Source organism: Triticum urartu, chromosome 5 (genome assembly GCF_003073215.2).
Source record: "Triticum urartu cultivar G1812 chromosome 5, Tu2.1, whole genome shotgun sequence".
In the NCBI taxonomy this organism is placed as follows: Eukaryota; Viridiplantae; Streptophyta; class Magnoliopsida; order Poales; family Poaceae; genus Triticum; species Triticum urartu.
Genome location: NC_053026.1, coordinates 433,287,383 through 433,310,702, shown reverse-complemented (window position 1 = coordinate 433,310,702; position 23,320 = coordinate 433,287,383). Strand labels below are relative to the sequence as shown.

At 42.7% G+C, this 23,320-nt stretch overlaps 1 pseudogene; it reads left to right on the top strand.

Moving 5' to 3' along the window:
* Nucleotides 1-22,979, top strand: part of LOC125507096 — a 25,929-nt pseudogene extending 2,950 nt beyond the window's left edge.
* Nucleotides 22,980-23,320: the final 341 nt, after the last annotated feature.

Sequence of the window (23,320 nt, the reverse complement as noted above, 5' to 3'; positions counted from 1 at the left end):
GGCAAGCCGTTGCAAATCGGGCTAAATCGCGTATAAACGTGTATTGACGCTGTATCTGACTGGTATGTTTTTTTTACAGAAAACCCCCTTGCGCTTATACGTAATCATGTAAATGTCTTTTATTTTGTGGAAAAGGGTTCATGTGACAGACTTTTTTTCGGTTAGCAATTTCAACGACCGAATCGGACTCCATTGCAAGTTTTCGTCGAATTCGACAAATAAATAAAATAAACAAAAGTTTCCCTGGAGACTCGGTGCAGCCGGTGGAGTGGCAACGTGACAAAGGTTCCAACAAGTTCCTCAGAAAAGAAAAAAATGGTGGAAGGCTAAGTTTCTAGCAATACACCGACTCCACCACTCCCGCCTTTATATGCATAGACCAAGTGAAATATTTTTGGGAAGAAAACACTGATTGGTTAGTGCTATTTTGATTTCCGGAGTAAACTACACGATGGTATCACATTTGGGGCGGTGTTGGTGAATTGGTATCAGTTTTCAAAATTTTTACATGTCAGTACCAAGCTCAGGCAAGCCGTTGCAAATCGGGCTAAATCACGTATAAACGTGTATTGACGCTGTATCTGACTGGCGGGCCCATTGGGCAGGTGCCAACTGGTATGTTTTTTTTTACAGAAAACCCCCTTGCGCTTATACGTAATCATGTAAATGTCTTTTATTTTGTGGAAAAGGGTTCATGTGACAGACTTTTTTTTCTGTTAGCAATTTCAACGACCGAATCGGACTCCATTGCAAGTTTTCGTCGAATTCGACAAATAAATAAAATAAACAAAAGTTTCCCTCGGGCAGAATTCGAACCCGCGACCTGTCGCACACTGGAGTCCCGCGCTGGCCACCACGCCGCAACGACGCTACTGTTAGAATGCAGGCAAGAATTATTTTTATACTTTTCTCCGGCACGCTGGGCCGGCGGTTGAGCCCAGCGACACTACGCGCACTAACTTACTGCTTTTCTATAATCATGCTATTAATACATTTTATTTTGCGATTACTTATTAGTATTTTTTTTTTGAGACTAGAACACATGCAGTCAACATTTTATGTGTCTTCACTCAGGACTACTAGCAAGCACAATTATTGTGTATCCTCGTTATATTATTCAAATACAAAACTATTAAAAATATGCTTGACACAAAGTTTTTTTTGAGTTACTCGTATAATGATTGTATTTAAAATATGTCCAACGTATATTATCAAATGGACGTATTTATTGAAATGCAAGAATGATATTACAAAATAATTTTTAATACATGCTGAACATATTTTGAAATAAACAATGTTGAAAAATTCATCATGTATTAAGAAAATCTTCACCATAAATTACAAAAAGTTCACTGCAATTATGTAAAATTTTAATCATATATTAAAAAAAAAATTCAACATATATTACAAAAATGTTCAACGTGGATTAACAAAAGTTCATTATATTAAAAAAATTCACATTTTGTAAAGAAAAATTCATCTCCATTAAAAAAATGTTTACTTCACGCTAAAACATGCTCAGCGAATATTAAATAAATGTCCTTGTGTATTTGAAAACATGTTCAACATATACTGAAGCTTAACTTAAATAATGTTCAGTAAGTATGTTAAAAATCCAGGATAATAGCCAACCTAGTGAATGAAAAAAGAAGAAGAAAAAAGAAAGAAAAAACAAAAAAAGCCGAAACCAGAAACAAAACTAAAGCATACTAAGAAAAATGGAATGAAAAGAAACCTGGGCACCCCTAAAAAAAACCCGGGCAACGAACGAGCCCCAGCGCGTGCGCTGATAAAAGGCGAAACGGAAAAACAAATTGCAGGCCACGCTGGCCCAACCGCCGGCCCAGGGTGCTTCAGTATAAAGAAAATCGAGCGTCTGGAATAGATTAGCGCGTCTGTGGCGTTGTTGCTAGCACGCCCGGCCTGTGTGCAACCGGTCGCGAGTTCGAATCCTGGCAGGGCACGATTTTTAGTTTCATTTATTTGTTGTCCAATTCGATGGAAATTTCAATCGAGTCCGTGGAAAACTTACGAACGAAAAAAAAGTCCCTCATAGGACTTTTTCCTGCAAAAAAAAGACGTTCATGTCATTGACTATAAAGTAAGGGGATTTTCTGCCAAATAACATGCCATGTAGGCATCTGACAGGCGGGCCCAGCTGGTCAGATACACCGTCAGTACATATTTATACGCGATTTAGCCCGATTTGCAACGGCTTGCCCAAAACTTGGTACTGATACATAAAAATTTTGAAAACTAGTATCAATTCGCCAACACCGCCCCAAATGTGATACTATCATGTAATTTACGCAAGGCCGGCGTGGTCAGCGCGTGCCTGCTCCCGCTGCACTTCATGTACGCCATCCTCCTGCCGCTCAATAAGTTCTTCCAGTGCCAGAGGAAGAATGCTGTCACCGCGGTGACCACCGCCGTGGCGTTCCCGGTGCACGCCGCGGTGACCTGGCAGCTGGTCAACTACTTCGGGCTCGGAGTCATCGGCGTCGCCATCGCGCTCAACTTCTCATGGGCACTCGTCGTGGCGCTGCAGCTCGCGTACACCGTCGGCGGTGGCTGCCCGGAGACATGGGGAGGGTTCTCGCCGCTGGCGTTCGTGGACATCTGGGGGTTCGTCAAGTTGTCCTTGGTGTCTGGGTCATGTTCTGGTATTTCTTTATTTTATTATCATCATCACGGTGCTTTCAACTTTTGGTAGGTAATATAAGGGAGACACACCAACTTTATATATTTTTCTTTTTTCTTGTCTTGCCTATGGATGCAGCTTGGAGAGTTGGTACTACAGGGTTCTAATCTTCATCACTAGGTACACGAAGAACGCGGAGCTTGCCGTGGATGCCTTGTCTATCTGGTAGAACTACCTTATCTCCATTTCATATTGGCTTAACATTTTTCCAAAACCTATTTACAGTTACAGAGACGACTTCTTCGTTTGCGATCTAACATTTCACTACTTATTTTGCCATGAACAGCTTGAGTTTGACTAGACTGGAGATGATGATTCCGTTGGGGTTCTTGGCAGGCACAGGTAAGCAAAGCACACCAGACATGGACACTCCAGTGTACTACTCCACCACTCTTTGCCTCTTTGCACGGAATCCCGACACCCTCCCCTGGTTTTGTTTTGCAAGGGTGCGGGTCGCTAACGAGCTCAGCATGGGCAACGGACACCGGGCGAGGTTCGCCACGATGGTGTCAACGACGACCTCCTTTGTAATAGCATATTCTTCTGCTGGGTGGCGTTGGGCCTCCACAGCAGGCTTGCCCTCATCTTCTCGTTGACACTAGTAGAAAACAAGGCTTTGGTTCGGACCTGGCCAGCCCATTAGTCCCGGTTCTTCACGAACCGAGACTCATGGGGGGCATTAGACCCGGTTCATGAGCTCAAGGGGCCGGTTGAGGCCTCGTGGGCATTGGTCCCGATTCGTCTGGACCCATTTGTCTCAGTTCTAGGTACAAACCGGGACCAATGGACCGCGCTCCTGGCCCACATCCATTGGTACCGATTCATGCCTTGAACCGGTATAGAAGGGAGGTCTTTAGTTTCGGTTTATGCCACGAACCGGGACAAATAATTTGCCTATATATACCCATCGCCACGGCAGAGCACTCTGTTTTTTCTGGCCGGCGAGGGGAGGGCATTTGGGTGCTCTAGCTCACCTTCTATGCACATGAGGTGTTCGATGAAATGTCCGAGCCACGCTAGTTAATCGTTCTCCTCTCAAAACTCGACCTCCGAGCTCCATTTTCCCCCGAGATTTGTCTAGGTTTAGCGTTCCGTCACGTCATGTCCACGTCTTCACCGCCGTCGATCGCCCGCGCCGATCTCGCCGCCGGCACCACCGTGGTGAGCCTCTTGTTCTTATCTTCTTTCTGAAAGAAAGAAAATTCTTACTTCAGATAGAAACTTGTCTAATTTTCTTACTTTTATTATTTCTTGTTATTATATAGTGCGATGATTTTGGTATCTGCCCCCGTCGGCCATCGTCCCGTCTATGATTCAGATGTGGTATATATTATCTTTTGACAACTATTTGATTCATTTATTGTTTCTGACAATTATGCCGACCAACATGATATAGATTTTATTTATCTAGGAGGTGGTTGAACCGAAAATTACAACCGACCCTATTGTCGACAGGTTAAATTTAGTTGAAGAAGAAAACAATTACTTGAAGGAAAAAATAAGAAAAATTGAGGAGGAGAAGATGATATTGGAGTTGCATGTTGCGGATGTCGTCGATGATCACAAGATCAAGATGGATGCAATGCGGTTGACGATTAGGAAGATTAGAAAGTATGCCATTCATACCGAGGCTTGGTATCATTATGCAGTTTGATCAGTTGTTACCTTAGTTGCGATTATGATCGCATTTGTTTTTGCATTTAAATGTTTTACATAATTTCAATGTATGGTTTAATTAGATGCTCCAGAGAGCTATATGTTGCACATGCTATGTGGGTGAAATCCCTTTGTAACAGACTAGTTTCCGTATGAAATCCTGATACTTCAAAAGATATTATCCGTTTTATACACGAAGTGCATCCAGTTTTTGCCGTAACCCTCTGTACTTTCTTGCACATGCTATGTGGGTGAAATGATGATACCATACCAACTTGGAACCTTTTCCGAGTTCATTTCAAATGCTTTTCAATTTTATGGTCTTATAGCTCAAAATAATCAGTAAATGTATGAAAAATAACAAATGAAGTCAGAAAGGATTGTAAATTGATGATGTTGCTTTGAATGGTGCATTTTGAACACAGAAAAACTATGGAGTTCAAATAAGTTCAAAAAAAATGAAATCCCTTTGTAACAGACGAGTTTCCTTATGAAACCCTGATACTTCAAAAGAGATTGTCCGTTTTGTACACGAAGTGCATCCAGTTTTTGCCGTAACCCTCTCTACTGTCTTGCACATGCTATGTGGGTGAAATGATGATACCATGCCAACTTGGAACCTTTTCAGAGTTTATTTCAAATGCTTTTTAATTTCATGGTCTTATAGCTTAAAATAATCAGTAAATGCATGAAAAATAACAAATGAAGTCCGAAAGGGTTGTAAATTGATAATGTGGCTTTGAATGGTGCATTTTGAACACAAAAAAACTATGGAGTTCAAATAAGTTCAGAAAAATGAAATCCCTTTGTAACAGACGAGTTTCCGTATGAAACCCTCATACTTCGAAACAGATTGTCCATTTTGTACACGAAGTGCATCCAGTTTTTGCCGTAAACCTCTCTACTTTCTTGTACATGCTATGTGGGTGAAATGATGATACCATGCCAACTTGGAACCTTTTCAGAGTTCATTTCAAACGCTTTTCAATTTCATGGTCTTATAGCTCAAAATAATTAGTAAATACATGAAAAATAACAAATGAAGTCAGAAAGGGTTGTAAATTGATGATGTGGCTTTGAATGGTGCATTTTGAACACAGAAAAACTATGGAGTTCAAATAAGTTCAAAAAATGAAATCCCTTTGTAACAGACGAGTTTCCATATGAAACCCTGGTACTTCGAAAGAGATTGTCCGTTTTGTACACGAAGTGCATCCAGTTTTTTTCGTAACCCTCTCTAGTTTCTTGCATATGCTATGTGGGTGAAATGATCATACCATGCAGACTTGGAACCTTTTCAGAGTTCATTTCAAATGCTTTTTAATTTTATGGTCTTATAGCTCAAAATAATCAGTAAATGCATGAAAAATAACAAATGAAGTCAGAAAAGGTTGTAAATTGATGATGTGGCTTTGAATGGTGCATTTTGAACACACAAAAACTATGGTGTTCAAATAAGTTCAAAAAAAATGAAATCCCTTTGTAACAGACGAGTTTCCTTATGAAACCCTGATACTTCGAAATAGATTGTCCGTTTCGTACACGAAGTGCATCCAGTTTTTGCCGTAACCCTCTCTATTTTCTTGCACATGCTATGTGGGTGAAATGATGATACCATGCCAACTTGGAACCTTTTCAGAGTTCATTTCAAATGCTTTTTAATTCCATGGTCTTATAGCTCAAAATAATCAGTAAATGCATGAAAAATAACGAATGAAGTCGGAAAGGGTTGTAAATTGATGATGTGGCTTTGAATGGTGCATTTTGAACACAGAAAAACTATGGAGTTCAAATTAGTTCAAAAAAATGAATTCCCTTTGTAACAGACGAGTTTCCGTATGAAACCCTGATACTTCGAAACAGATTGTCCGTTTTGTACACGAAGTGCATCCAGTTTTTGCCGTAACCCTCTCTACTTTATTGCACATGCTATGTGGGTGAAATGATAATACCATGCCAACTTGGAACCTTTTCAGAGTTCATTTCAAATGCTTTTCAATTTCATGGTCTTATAGCTCAAAATAATCAGTAAATACATGAAAAATAACAAATGAAGTCAGAAAGGGTTGTAAATTGATGATGTGGCTTTGAATGGTGCATTTTGAACACAGAAAAACTATGAAGTTCAAATAAGTTCAAAAAAATGAAATCCCTTTGTAATAGACGAGTTTCCGTATGAAACCCTGATACTTCGAAAGAGATTGTCCGTTTTGTACACGAAGTGTATCCAGTTTTTGCCGTAACCCTATCTATTTTCTTGCACATGCTATGTGGGTGAAATGATGATACCATGCCAACTTGGAACCTTTTCAGAGTTCATTCCAAAGGCTTTTCAATTTCATGGTCTTATAGCTCAAAATAATCAGTAAATGCATGAAAAATAACAAATGAAGTCAGAAAGGGTTGTAAATTGATGATGTGGCTTTGAATGGTGCATTTTGAACACACAAAAACTATGGAGTTCAAATAAGTTCAAAAAATGAAATCCCTTTGTAACAGACGAGTTTCCATATGAAACCCTGATACTTCGAAATAGATTGTCCGTTTTGTATGCGAAGTGCATCCAGTTTTTGCTGTAACCCTCTCTATTTTCTTGCACATGCTATGTGGGTGAAATGATGATACCATGCCAACTTGGAACCTTTTCAGAATTCGTTTCAAATGCTTTTTAATTTCATGGTCTTATATCTCAAAATAATCAGTAAATGCATGAAGAATAACAAATGAAGTCAGAAAGGGTTGTAAATTGAGGATGTGGCTTTGAATGGTGCATTTTGAACACACAAAAACTATGGAGTTCAAATAAGTTCAAAAAATAAAATCCCTTTGTAACAGACGAGTTTCCGTATGAAAGCCTGATATTTCGAAACAGATTGTCCGTTTTGTACACGAATTATCATAAAATAAAATCAATAAGTTATTTGAAACAAAATAATATAAACTTTAATAAAATATATAAGTAGAAACAAAATAAAATAAACTTTAATAACATAAATAAAATTTAAGAAACTAAAATTATCAAAGTATTTTCTGTTTAAAACATTATAAGCAACCTCTAGTATTATTGAAACTAAAATTATATAAAATGGATGCAACTAAAATTATCAAAGTATTTTCTGTTCAAAATCATTAAAAGCAAAAAAGAATTTTCATAAAGAACTTTTTTTGTTAGAAACTTTAATGGTAAAAAGAATTATCATAAAATAAAATAAATAAGTAATTAGAAACAAAATAAAATAAAAAAATAAGTATTTTGTTGTAAGTAGAAACAAAACAAAATAATTAAAGCAAAAAAGAAAACTGGGGAAAAATAAAAAATTTGCCACCTACAGTGCCACCACAGCCTGAATACGACTAGAAACCCATCCATGGGCCAGGATTCAGGCCCGTAGAAGGGCCTGTAGGCCCACAGGCATAGTAGTGTGAGATTTGGCCCATAGGCCTACAGTACTGAGGAGTTCAATGGAGATGGCGCAGCCGCGCTTATAAACAGGTGCGTCCGCTCCTCAGCTAGCGAGGTGGGACTAAACATCCCACCGCACCGCGCCAGTGCAAGGCCTTTGGTCCCGGTTGGTGGCACCAACCGGGACCAAAGGCCTCTGCTTCCCGTCCTTTGGGCTGCTGAAAAGAGACCTTTGGTCCTGGTTGGTGACACCAACCGGGACTAAAGGGGGCATTGGTACCGGTTGCTGCCACCAACCGGTACCAATGGCTTTGCTATATAAGCCATCACTTGTGAACATTTCGTCAGTTCTTCGATCCCTCCGACGACGCTGCCAGGCTGCCTGAGCTCGCCGTGCCTCTGCCGCGCCCCCGACCACGCCGACATTGCCCTGCCCCGACCACGCCACCGTCGCCCTGCCCCCCCCGACCACGCTGCACGCCCTCGCTGTGCCTCTGCTGCGCCCCCGACCCGCCCCATCGACGTCGTCGCCACCCTCTGCCCTGTCGACGCCATCGCCCTTGCCCCGACCACGCCGCCGTCGCCCCTGCCCCGACCACGCCGCCGTGGCCGCCCTCTACACCGACGCTGGCGCCGTGCCTCTGCCCTGACCACGCCGCACCTCTCCTTGGTTAGGTCGGCGCCGCCCCCCTGTCCTCTCCTCTATTTTCTTAATTATATGATGTTTTTTTCCAGATTATATGTATATGTGTGAGTATATGTATGTGTGTATATCTGATTATATGTCCTTTTTAGATTTTTTGTTCATATATATGATGATTTGTTTTTTGCATTTTTATAAAAATGTATATATGTATGTATGTTCTCTGTGCATATAAATTTTAGATTTTTAGTACATTTGGGTACATTTTAGGTTAGTTTTATCTATATATGTTCTATGATTTAATATATTTTAGGTTAGTTTCATTTTTAGAAAAGTTTTATATATTTATGAAAAGAAGGAAGAGAAGGAAGAAGGAATAAGAAGAAAAAGTTTTATATATGCAGAAGTTACATTTTTAGAAAAGTATTATATATCTAGCTAGGAAGATAAGGAAGAAGAAGAAAAAGAATGAGAGGAAAAAGGGAAATAAGAAGAGGAAGAAAGGAGAAGAAGAGGAGAGGAAGAAGAGGAGAAATAAATAAGAAGAGGAAAAAAGAAGAAAAAGAAGAGGAGGAGAAGAAAGGAATAGAGAAGAAGAAGAAAAAATAGAATATTTTCTATTTTTTCTTCTTAATATTCTATTTTTTCTTCTTCTTCTCTATTCCTTTCTTCTTCTCCTTTTTTTCTTCTTGTTTTCTTTGATCGCTTCTCTTCTATTCCTTTCTTCTTCTCCTCTTTTTATTTCCTCTTTTGTCTTCTTATTTTTTATCAAGTATGTCGTTGTCGATATACCCCCTCCGGATAACTTCAAAACGAGGGGGGGTCGATATACCCCCTCCCCGATAACTTCGACATGAGGGGCGGTCAATATATATACCCCCTCTCGACCGTGATAACTTGTACCACGGGAGCACCCCCCCGGCCCTCTCGCTCAACCAAAACTCTTGAGGACACCCAAACCCTAGAAAAAAACGATGTTGGTCTCCTACCCCCTCCCGCCACGTCCCTACCCGACAAACTCTCTCGAGGCCACCCAAATTTACCAAGTTAAAAGAGCGTTGTCATCGAGGCCACCCTAAACCCTTGAAGCGTTGTCGAGGCCACCCCAAACCCTTGAAGCGTTGCCGAGGCCACCCCAAACCCCAGAGAAGCAGCATCGAGGCCACTAATATGATTCCTTATTGTGATTAGCTAGCTAGTTCTACGTTTGCCACTAATATGTCCATCTGTAATGTTTGAATAATAATTGTCATGTTGTAAATATTTGTAGAAACTATGGAGCACCCCCGAGACGAAGCAACATAAGTGATGTTGGGGGAAATAATCGCAAAAGGAAGTGATGTCATCTTGTCATTTCTCAATGACACCGATGGTCTGTAAGGACAGGGTGAAGAAGAAGGCTATGATTATGATGGCTCCGGTGACCCATTAATACCGGTACAAGAAGACGACTATGATTATGATGGCTCCGATGACCCAATGCCAGTACAAGAAGGAGACCGTGATGACGGCTCCGGTGATCGAACCGAGTCCGGCCAGGTATATATATTAGTTAAGCCCGTGCTGACTAGCTAATTGATGCATTCATTGTTTTCGTATGTACACATATTAATTAACTCTCGTCTTTCTTCTTTTTCTAGCCCTCTGGATCGAGCACAACTTCGGTAAAGAGACGAGGCCTGAAGAAAAAGTTGCGCTCGGATGAAAGGTTTGAGATCACAGCAATCGGGCGCGATGGCAAGCCGATTGAACCGTACCGGACAAAGGAAGCATTTGCTAATCAGTGCAGGGTTCTTGTTAGGGATAAGATCCCGATCAGTATCCAGCAATGGTTAAAGCCTGAGAATGAAGACCTTGAGGTGTCTTATGTCTCCGATATGCAGAAAGAAGATCTTTGGACAACGCTTAAGGAAAATTTCACCCTACCGCCAGAGGAGGATCCGGAGAAGCCAGTTATAGAGGAATTGATCAAGTCTCATGCTCTTAAGAAGATGGCAGAACTATTCAGGAGGTGGAAGAATGAGCTGAAAACGTTTGTCGACAAAGAAATTACACCAGAATTTACCGGCCAGTTTGAGAAGATCAGTGATCACTGGCCCGCAATTGTGGCCCACAAGACATCGGAAAAGAGAAAGAAGATGTCAACGACAAACAAGAAAAATGCTGCGAAGAAGAAGCATCACCATCGCACGGGGTCAGGTGGCTACCACACAGCCCGACCTTTATGGGACAAGGCTCAGAATGACCTGATTGCTAAAGGGGTCGAACCAGAGACAGTGAACTGGCCAGACCATTGCCGAACTTGGTTCTTCGGGGTTGGCGGAACCTTGGACCCTGTATCAGGGAAGTGCGTTTGGACGGAAGAGAAACTGCGAATACCCGTCACGAGGCTTCGGGAGTATATCGAGAAAGCGCAGCAAGGGACGTTCGTTCCAGACAGAGAGAAGGACGAGCTCACAATGGCCCTCAGGAATCCTGAGCACCCTGGACGTACACGAGGCACGCCAGGCTCCGTTCCGTAGAAGGTTGGGTTTCCGGACGCAGGGGGTTACAAATGCCAGGAGAGGAGGAAGAAAGTGGAGCATAGCCAACTGCAGACGCTGCACGAAAGGGTACAAGGGCTAGAGGAACGAGAAGCAGATCGCAGCAAACGACCTGCCGAAGCTTCCCTTGAAGCTACCCCGCCATCTCAGCGAAGAAGCAGCGTGGCTTCCACCAAGCAGACTTAGCAGCTGGAGCCTGTCTTCACGGCTCCTGCTAGCTACCCCGTGGATGCTATCACAGAGTCTCAACATTGCCACCTTATGGCACGATGGATGACATTGAAAGTCAAGGCGGCTGTTGGCTCTGTTTTACCTACTGAACCTGACACAACCTACCACAGCCGGTCGATTCCAGAAGGATATGCTAGGGTGATGGTGGATCAAATAATGGACGGATTTGAGGACCTTGAGCTTGACCTGTTGGGTTTCGTAGTAATTTCAAAAAATTTCCTACGCACACGCAAGATCATGGTGATGCATAGCAACGAGAGGGGGAGAGTGTGATCTATGTACCCGTGTAGATCGACAATGGAAGCGTTAACTTGGTTGATGTAGTCGTACGTCTCCACGGCTCGACCTATCAAGCACCAAAACTACGACACCTCCGAGTTCTAGCACACTTCAGCTCGATGACGATCCCCGGACTCCGATCCAGCAAAGTGTTGGGGAAGAGTTCCGTCAGCACGATGGCGTGGTGACGATCTTGATGTACTACCGTCGCAGGGCTTCGCCTAAGCACTGCTACAATATTATCGAGGACTATGGTGGAAGGGGGCACCGCACACGGCTAAGAATATGATCACGTGGATCAACTTGTGTCTCTAGGGGTGCCCCGTGCCTCCGTATATAAAGGCTCAAAGGGGGGGGGGCTGGCCGGCCAAGAGGTGGCGCGACAGGAGGAGTCCTACTCCTTCCGGGAGTAGGACTCCCCCCCTTTCCTAGTTGGAATAGGATTCGCGGAGGGGGGGAAAAGGAGAGAGAGGAGGAAGGGGGGACGGCCCCCTCTCCTTGTCCTACTCGGACCAAGGGGGGGGGGGGGGGGGGGGGGGGGCGCGCGGCCCATCTCTGGCCACCTCTCCTCTCTTCCACTAAGGCCCACTAAGGCCCATATACTTCCCGGGGTTCCGGTAACCTCCCGGTACTCCGGTAAAATCCCGATTTCACCCGGAACACTTCCGATATCCAAACATAGGCTTCCAATATATCAATATTTATGTCTCGACCATTTCGAGACTCCTCATCATGTCCGTGATCACATCCGGGACTCCGAACAACCTTCGGTACATCAAAATGCATAAACTCATAATATAACTGTCATCGTAACCTTAAGCGTGCGGACCCTACGGGTTCGAGAACAATGTAGACATGACCGAGACACGTCTCCGGTCAATAACCAATAGCGGAACCTGGATGCTCATATTGGCTCCTACATATTCTACGAAGATCTTTTATCGGTCAGACGCATAACAACATACGTTGTTCCCTTTGTCATCGGTATGTTACTTGCCCGAGATTCGATCATCGGTATCCCATACCTAGTTCAATCTCGTTACCGGCAAGTCTCTTTACTCATTCCGTAATACATCATCCTGCAACTAACTCATTAGTTGCAATGCTTGCAAGGCTTAAGTGATGTGCATTACCGAGAGAGCCCAGAGATACCTCTCCGACAATCGGAGTGACAAATCCTAATCTCGAAATACGCCAACCCAACATGTACCTTTGGAGACACCTGTAGAGCTCCTTTATAATCACCCAGTTACGTTGTGACGTTTGGTAGCACACAAAGTGTTCCTCCGGCAAACGGGAGTTGCATAATCTCATAGTCATAGGAACATGTATAAGTCATGAAGAAAGCAATAGCAACATACTAAACGATCGGGTGCTAAGCTAATGGAATGGGTCATGTCAATCAGATCATTCAACTAATGATGTGATCCCGTTAATCAAATGACAACTCTTTGTCCATGGTTAGAAAACATAACCATCTTTGATTAACGAGCTAGTCAAGTAGAGGCATACTAGTGACACTCTGTTTGTCTATGTATTCACACATGTATTATGTTTCTGGTTAATACAATTCTAGCATGAATAATAAACTTTTATCATGATATAAGGAAATAAATAATAACTTTATTATTGCCTCTAGGGCATATTTCCTTCAGTCTCCCACTTGCACTAGAGTCAATAATTTAGATCACATCACCATGTGATTAACATCGATAGTTCACATCATCATGTGATTAACACCCATAGTTCACATCGCCATGTGACCAACACCCAAAGGGTTTACTAGATTCAGTAATCTAGTTCACATCGCTATGTGATTAACACCCAAAGAGTACTAAGGTGTGATCATGTTTTGCTTGTGAGAGAATTTTAGTCAACGGGTCTGCCATATTCAGATCCGTATGTATTTTGCAAATATCTATGTCAACAATGCTCTGCATGGAGCTACTCTAGCTAATTGCTCCCACTTTCAATATGTATCCAGATTGAGACTTAAAGTTATCTAGATCAGTGTCAAAACTTGCATCGATGTAACTCTTTACGACGAACCTTTTGTCACCTCCATAATCGAGAAACATATCCTTATTCCACTAAGGATAATTTTGACCGCTGTCCAGTGATCTACTCCTAGATCACTATTGTACCCCCTTGCCAAAATCAGTGTAGGGTATACAATAGATCTGGTACACAGCATGGCATACTTTATAGAACCTATGGCTGAGGCATAGGGAATGACTTTCATTCTCTTTCTATCTTCTGCCGTGGTCGGGCTTTGAGTCTTACTCAATTTCATACCTTGTAACACAGGTAAGAACCCTTTCTATCACTGTTCCATTTTGAACTACTTCAAAATCTTGTCAAGGTATGTACTCATTGAAAAAAACTTATCAAGCATCTTGATCTATCTCTATAGATCTTGATGCTCAATATGTAAGCAGCTTCACCGAGGTCTTTCTTTGAAAATCTCCTTTCAAACACTCCTTTATGCTTTGCAGAATAATTCTACATTATTTCCGATCAACAATATGTCATTCACATATACTTATCAGAAATGTTGTAGTGCTCCCACTCACTTTCTTGTAAATACAGGCTTCACCACAAGTCTGTATAAAACTATATGCTTTGATCAACTTATCAAAGTGTATATTCCAACTCCGAGATGCTTACTCCAGTCCATAGATGGATCACTGGAGTTTGTATATTTTGTTAACACCTTTAGGATTGACAAAAACTTCTGGTTGCATCATATACAACTCTTCTTTAAGAAATCCATTAAGGATTGCAGTTTTGTTATCCATTTGCCAGATTTCATAAAATGCGGCAATTGCTAACATGATTCGGACAAATTTAAGCATAGATACGAGTGAGAAACTCTCATCGTAGTCAACACCTTGAACTTGTCGAAAACCTTTTGCGATAATTCTAGCTTTGTAGATAGTAACACTACTATCAGCGTCCGTCTTCCTCTTGAAGATCCATTTATTTTCTATGGCTTGCTGATCATCGGGCAAGTCAACCAAAGTCCATACTTTGTGCTCATACATGGATCCCATCTCAGATTTCATGGCCTCAAGCCATTTTGCGGAATCTGGGCTCACCATCGCTTCCTCATAGTTCGCAAGTTCGTCATGGTCTAGTAACATGACTTCCAGAACAGGATTACCGTACCACTCTGGTGCGGATCTCACTCTGGTTTACCTACGAGATTCGGTAGTAACTTGATCTGAAGTTACATGATCATCATCATTAGCTTCCTCACTAATTGGTGTAGTAGTCACAAGAACAGATTTCTGTGATGAACTATTTTCCAATAAGGGAGAAGGTACAATTACCTTATCAAGTTTTCTACTTTCCTCCCACTCACTTCTTTCGAGAAAAACTCCTTCTCTAGAAAGGATCCATTCTTAGCAACGAATGTCTTGCCTTCGGATCTGTGATAGAAGGTGTACCAATAGTCTCCTTTGGGTATCCTATGAAGACATATTTCTCCGATTTGGGTTTGAGCTTATCAGGATGAAACTTTTTCATATAAGCATCACAATCCCAAACTTTAAGAAACGACAACTTTGGTTTCTTGCCAAACCATAGTTCAGATTGTGTCGTCTCAACGGACTTAGATGGTGCCCTTTTAAACGTGAATGCAGCTGTCTTTAATGCATAACCCCAAAACGATAGTGGTAGATCGGTAAGACATATCATAGATCGCACCATATCTAATAAAGTACGGTTATGATGTTCGGACACACCATTACACTGTGGTGTTCCAGGTGGCGTGAGTAGTGAAACTATTTCACATTGTTTTTAACTGAAGGCCAAACTCGTAACTCAAATATTTTACTTCTGTGATCATATCGTAGAAACTTTTATTTTTGTTACGATGATTCTCCACTTCACTCTGAAATTCTTTGAACTTTTCAAATGTTTCAGACTTATGTTTCATCAAGTAGATATACTCATATCTGCTCAAATCATCTATGAAGATCAGAAAATAATGATACCTGTCGCGAGTCTCAATATTCATCGGACCACATACATCAGTATGTATGATTTCCAACAAATTTGTTGCTCGCTCCATTGTTCCGAAGAACGGAGTCTTAGTCATCTTGCCCATGAGGCATGGTTCGCAAGCATCAACTGATTCATAATCAAGTGATTCCAAAAGCCCATCAGCATGGAGTTTCTTCGTGCGCTTTACACCAATATGACCTAAACAGCAGTGCCACAAATAAGTTGCACTATCATTATTAACTTTGCATCTTTTGGTTTCAATATTATGATTATGTGTATTACTACGATCGAGATCCAACGAACTATTTTCATTGGGTGTGTAACCATATAAGGTTTTATTCATGTAAACAGAACAACAATTTATTCTCTTACTTAAATGAATAACCGTATTACAATAAACATGATCAAATCATATTCATGCTCAACGCAAACACCAAATAACACTTATTTAGGTTCAACACTAATCCCAAAAGTATAGGGAGTGTGCGATGATGATCATATCAATCTTGGAACCACTTCCAACACACATCGTCACTTCACCCTTAACTAGTCTCTGTTTATTCTGCAACTCCCGTTTCGAGTTACTAATCTTAGCAACTGAACTAGTATCTATTACTGAGGGGTTGCTATAAACACTAGTAAAGTACACATCAATAACATGTATATCAAATATACTTATCTTCACTTTGCCATCCTTCTTATCCGCCAATCACTTGGTGTAGTTCTGCTTCCAGTGACCAGTCCCTTTGCAGTAGAAGCACTTAGTCTCAGGCTTAGGATCAGACTTGGGCTTCTTCACTTGAGCAGCAACTTGCTTGCCATTCTTCTTGAAGTTCCCCTTCTTCCCTTTGCCCTTTTCTTGAAACTAGTGGTCTTGTCAACCATCAACACTTGATGTTTTTCTTGATTTCTACCTTCATTGATTTCAGCATCACGAAGAGCTTGGGAGTTGTTTCCGTTATCCCTTGCATATTATAGTTCATCACGAAGTTCTACTAACTTGGTGATGGTGACTAGAGAATTCTGTCAATCACTATCTTATCTGGAAGATTAACTCCCACTTGATTCAAGCGATTGTAGTACCCAGACAATCTGAGCACATGCTCACTAGTTGAGCGATTCTCCTCCATCTTTTAGCTATAGAACTTGTTGGAGACTTCATATCTCTCAACTCGGGTATTTGCTTGAAATATTAACTTCAACTCCTGGAACATCTCATATGGTCCATGACATTCAAAACGTCTTTGAAGTCCCGATTCTAAGCCATTTAAGTATGGTGCACTAAACTATCAACTAGTCATCATATTGAGCTAGCCAAACGTTCATAACGTATGCATCTGCTCCTGCAATAGGTCTGTCACCTAGCGGTGCATCAAGGACATAATTCTTCTGTGCAACAATGAGGATAAACCTCAGATCACAGATCCAATCCTCATCATTGGTACTAACATCTTTCAACACAATTTTCTCTAGGAACATATCAAAATAAACACAGGGAAGCAACAACGCGAGCTATTGATCTATAACATAATTTGCAAAATACTACCAGGACTAAGTTCATGATAAATTTAAGTTCAATTTAATCATATTACTTAAGAACTCCCACTTAGATAGACATCCCTCTAATCCTCTAAGTGATTACGTGATCCAAATCAACTAAACCATGTCCGATCATCACGTGAGATGGAGTAGTTTCATTGGTGAACATCGCTATGTTGATCATATCTACTATATGATTCACGCTCGACCTTTAGGTCTCCGTGTTCCGAGGCCATATCTGTATATGCTTGGCTCGTCAAGTATAACCTGAGTATTCCGCGTGTGCAACTGTTTTGCACCCGTTGTATTTGAACGTAGAGCCTATCGCACCCGATCATCACGTGGTGTCTCAACACGAAGAACTTTCGCAACGGTGCATACTCAGGGAGAACACTTCTTGATAATTAGTGAGAGATCATCTTATAATGCTACCGTCAATCAAAGCAAGATAAGATGCATAAAAGATAAACATCACATGCAATCAATATAAGTGATATGATATGGCCATCATCATCTTGTGCTTGTGATCTCCATCTCCGAAGCACCGTCGTGATCACCATCGTCACCGGCGCGACACCTTGATCTCCATCGTAGCATCGTTGTTGTCTCGCCAATCTTATGCTTCCACGACTATCGCTACCGCTTAGTGATAAAGTAAAGCATTACAGCACGATTGCATTGCATACAATAAAGCGACAACCATATGGCTCCTGCCAGTTGCCGATAACTCGGTTACAAAACATGATCATCTCATACAATAAAATTTAGCATCATGTCTTGACCATATCACATCACAACATGCCCGGCAAAAACAAGTTAGACGTCCTCAACTTTGTTGTTGCAAGTTTTATGTGGCTGCTACGGGCTTAAGCAAGAACCAATATTACCTACGCATCAAAACCACAACGATAGTTTGTCAAGTTGGTGCTGTTTTAACCTTCGCAAGGACCGGGCGTAGCCACACTCGGTTCAACTAAAGTTGGAGAAACTGTCACCCGCTAGCCACCTTTGTGCAAAGCACGTCGGGAGAACCGGTCTCGCGTAATCGTATGCGTAATGTGGGTCCGGGCCTCTTCGTCCAGCAATACCGCTGAACCAAAGTATGACATGCTGGTAAGCAGTATGACTTATATCGCCCACAACTCACTTGTGTTCTACTCGTGCATATAACATCAACACATAAAACCTAGGCTCGGATGCCACTGTTGGGTTTCGTAGTAATTTCAAAAAATTTCCTACGCACACGCAAGATCATGGTGATGCATAGCAACGAGAGGGGGAGAGTGTGATCTACGTACCCTTGTAGATCGACAATGGAAGCGTTAACTTGGTTGATGTAGTCGTACGTCTCCACGGCTCGACCGATCAAGCACCGAAACTACGTCACATCCGAGTTCTAGCACACGTTCAGCTCGATGACGATCCCCGGACTCCGATCCAGCAAAGTGTCGGGGAATATTTCCGTCAGCACGACGGCGTGGTGACGATCTTGATGTACTACCGTCGCAGGGCTTCGCCTAAGCACTGCTACAATATTATCGAGGACTATGGTGGAAGGGGCACCGCACACGGCTAAGAATATGATCACGTGGATCAACTTGTGTCTCTAGGGGTGCCCCGTGCCTCCGTATATAAAGGCTCAAGGGGGGGGGCTGGCCGGCCAAGAGGTGGCGCGCCAGGAGGAGTCCTACTCCTTCCGGGAGTAGGACCCCCCCTTTCCTAGTTGGAATAGGATTCGCGGAGGGGGGAAAAGGAGAGAGAGGAGGAAGGGGGGCCGGCCCCCTCTCCTTGTCCCTATTCGGACCAAGGGGGGGAGGGGCGCGGCCCATCTCTGGCCACCTCTCCTCTCTTCCACTAAGGCCCACTAAGGCCCATATACTTCCCGGGGGGTTCCGGTAACCTCCCGGTACTCCGGTAAAATCCCGATTTCACCCGGAACACTTCCGATATCCAAACATAGGCTTCCAATATATCAATCTTTATGTCTCGACCATTTCGAGACTCCTCGTCATGTCCGTGATCACATCCGGGACTCCGAACAACCTTCGGTACATCAAAATGCATAAACTCATAATATAACTGTCATCGTAACCTTAAGCGTGCGGACCCTACGGGTTCGAGAACAATGTAGACATGACCGAGACACGTCTCCGGTCAATAACCAATAGCGGAACCTGGATGCTCATATTGGCTCCTACATATTCTACGAAGATCTTTTATCGGTCAGACCGCATAACAACATACGTTGTTCCCTTTGTCATCGGTATGTTACTTGCCCGAGATTCGATCGTCGGTATCCATACCTAGTTCAATCTCGTTACCGGCAAGTCTCTTTACTCGTTCCGTAATACATCATCCCGCAACTAACTCATTAGTTGCAATGCTTGCAAGGCTTAAGTGATGTGCATTACCGAGAGGGCCCAGAGATACCTCTCCGACAATCGGAGTGACAAATCCTAATCTCGAAATACGCCAACCCAACATGTACCTTTGGAGACACCTGCAGAGCTCCTTTATAATCACCCAGTTACGTTGTGACGTTTGGTAGCACACAAAGTGTTCCTCCGGCAAACGGGAGTTGCATAATCTCATAGTCATAGGAACATGTATAAGTCATGAAGAAAGCAATAGCAACATACTAAATGATCGGGTGCTAAGATAATGGAATGGGTCATGTCAATCAGATCATTCAACTAATGATGTGATCCCGTTAATCAAATGACAACTCTTTGTCCATGGTTAGGAAACATAACCATCTTTGATTAACGAGCTAGTCAAGTAGAGGCATACTAGTGACACTCTGTTTGTCTATGTATTCACACATGTATTATGTTTCCGGTTAATACAATTCTAGCATGAATAATAAACTTTTATCATGATATAAGGAAATAAATAATAACTTTATTATTGCCTCTAGGGCATATTTCCTTCATGACCACCCTATGGGTGAAGGGAGATTCGGCTGGGTTCTTCTCTGTAGACTCCATGCCTATGGAGGAAGGAGCTCATCAACCTTCCGAACTAGACGCCTCCGCCTCCTCCTCCTCCTCCGGCGAGTCAGGGCCCTCCGCCTCCTCCTCTGGCGAGTGATCAGGGCACTCAGACTCCTTCTCTGGCGTGTGGCGGAACTCCGCCTCCTTCTCCGCTTGCGCTGGTGCGCCCGAGCAGCCAGCCTCCTCCTTCTCCGCCTCGTTAACAAGGGCAGAAGAGACCCGCCGCCGCTTCGGCTGCTCCGGCGCGTCGTCCTTCTCCTCCGCCTCGTAAGAAAGGATAGACAGCCGCAGCCGCTCCGTCTGCTCCGGCGTCCAGCAGTATAGCCAGAGGCAGGCAATACAGATACGGTCCTTCTCTGAAGACTCCAGAGAAGTTACCATACGAGAGGAGCCAGGTGGAAAACACGAAGATCGTGCAAGCCGAAGTGAACAACTTCTTTGAAGGGGTGAAAGCAAAGAAACATCCACCTCCGGAGGAGAAGATAGATCCAGTAAAAGTGAAGCGTTCTCTGGCTGCCCTGAAGAAACCACCAAAGTCTCCGGCGAAAGGCAACTATGCGCATTCTTACAAAGTCATTTATCGAAGCGGAGCGATCGGGAAGTACTGTCAGTAGTCAAAGGTTAGCAGAACGACGAGCTGGGAAAAAAGTTGCCCAACTCGGCGAACAAGCAAACCAATCGTCCCCCCCCTCAAGGTGTCTAGCAATATCGTCGCTAATCATCCGGGGATCTTGCCCGGTACCAATCCTGCAGATTACCTGCCCGACGATGCAAATTTTGATTTCTTGGAGGTGGACGAACACAAATACGTGTACGGGAAGCCTCTTGTCAAAGATGAAAGATCTCTAACAACGATGATGCAAAGATTCCATGATTGGTACATGAAAACCCGCAGAGAGTCTGAGGGGAGTAATATTTTGACGCTAAGAGTTAGAGAGGAGCATGACCTCGTTGGAATTGAACTATTGAATGTTCCATTTGAGGAGTTCTTCGCGTTTTCAATCTAAAGGCCTTCGATAAATTAATGATCACTTGCTATTGCCTGTAAGTAGTACTACTTCTGTCATTAAGTCTCTATATATAGGTCAGGTCTTTCATTGCATGTATTTTTAATTATCCTCACTATATTATGCAGATTGAAGATCGCCGAATTGAAGAAAAGACAAATCGGTGATATTGGGTTCATTAACACAAATCTCATAGATGCATTTATGGTTGAATTTCAGGCCAAAGATACCGAGGCCAACCTGCTACAATCGTTTGTATTGAATCAAAACAAAGCTATAATACTCTTCCCTTACGAATTCCAGTGAGTGTTACTATCTTGTGCATATTCGGTTTCCCTTATTAGTCAAGGTTATAGTAATGTAATTGATGAGTTATGCATGCGTGCGTAGCTTCCACTATATTCTCCTAGAGATTAAGCTTGAGCAGGGAATAGTAACCGTCTTAGACTCAAGATGAAAAGATCCCAAGGAGTATGCGGACATTACTGAAATTCTAGAGAAGTAAGTTAAATCGATCATTATCGCACCATATCGGCAACTTTGTTCATTTCCTGATATCAAGTAATTGTTTTCTTTGTCTGGCAGGGTTTGGAAAAAATTCACCTCAAAAACTTCGGGACTGCCGAAGAAGCTGCAATTTAGACACCCGAAAGTAAGAAGCTACAATTTAGACACCCGAAAGTAAGTACTATAGTAGCATGTTCCACGCATCTCCTAGTGATTCAAGCGCTAGTTTCATTAATACCATTTAGCATGCTTGCTAACTATCAGTTTGATTGACCTCTACTTCTTGTAAAGTGGTTGTGGCAGGAACAAGGGAATGATTACTATGGATACTACATTTGCGAGTCCATCCGCCACACGACCTGTGAGCAGGGCTACTCTGACAAACAATATGAAGTGCGTAAATAATAATATTCACAATTTTATTTTATTACCATCATTTGTGTTCAGTTTCATTTATTCATATATATGTATTGACCCCCTTCTTCAAATTAGATATTTCGGATGTGGGATGAACTCCTACCATCAGATCGTATGCGAGGAATTCAAGAGGAATTGGAGGCATTCTTTCTTGACCACGTGATCGCTAAAGACGGAGAATACCATGTGGACCCTAATTAGTTGGTTTTTAATTAGGAGATTATATTGTAAGAGATAATTATATTGTATATATGTAGCCAGTAGCGTCGGATAGATATACAAGAACTTGTTGTTCGACCAATCTCTCAGAGAAGGAGAGGTGGTCGATATCACTTCTCTCTGTATGCATATGTTCATGACGATCTTTTGTTTCCTTCATTTGCTTACTAGCTAGCGTGTCCAGTCCTCTCTATACGTATAGTACGTAGCGTCGACCAAGCACGGAGATAAGAGAGGACACTTCTCTCTATTAATTAGCTAGCTAACACAATATATGAAACACCTAAATTAACCCCGCAAAACCCCCTAACCTCCCCTTTCTAAAAAAATCCCAGCACCTGAAATGCTGACGCGTGGATGCCTATTGGTCCCGGTTGGTGCCACCAACCGGGACCAAAGGGCCTCCTGCCTGGGCTCGCCGCACCGGCCACATGGAGGCCCATCTGTCCTGGTTCGTGTAAGAACCGGGACTAAAGGCCAAGGGCATTAGTAACGACCTTTTTGTCCCGGTTCCAAAACCGGGACAAAAGGCCCTTACGAACCGGGACAAAAGGCCCTTTTTCTACTAGTGTGAGCAAGGCCGTGATCGATGTCGTGGACAACATGTCCGTCCTGCTGGCCCTCACCATCCTCCTCAACGGAGTCCAACCTGTCCTTTCAGGTAGTAAGAACTTTACTTGGTTATTTACCCCATGTCATACAACAATTAGCTCGAGCCATATGCAGAAAACAGGGAAATAAGCTTGCTGCTGCACCTATGATCTGCAGGAGTTGCCGTTGGGTCAGGTTGGCAAGCGCTGGTTGCGTATGTGAACAGTGTTCCCGAGCTGTAGCGAGATGTGTGAGGTAAGATACACCGCTGACGCTTTTAACTTTTCTTATTAATTTTTTTGTTTCACCCTCTGACTGGTGGGACCCAACGTACTACGTGGAGAGAGGTAACGTGACTAAGGCTGCATTATTTCTGCACCACTGTGGATAGTCTTACCACCAAAGCCACATGACACGATTATGATTTAAATCCCAATGACTCCCACACACACAAAAAAACACGGCATACTTGTCACACGAATGCATGAATGTATAAAAGGTTATTTTCCTCTCGTTGAACATAACGGGAGGGTTGTGTAGCTGATTAGCCTGTTCGCTCATCAAACTTGAGGTCTCGGGTTCG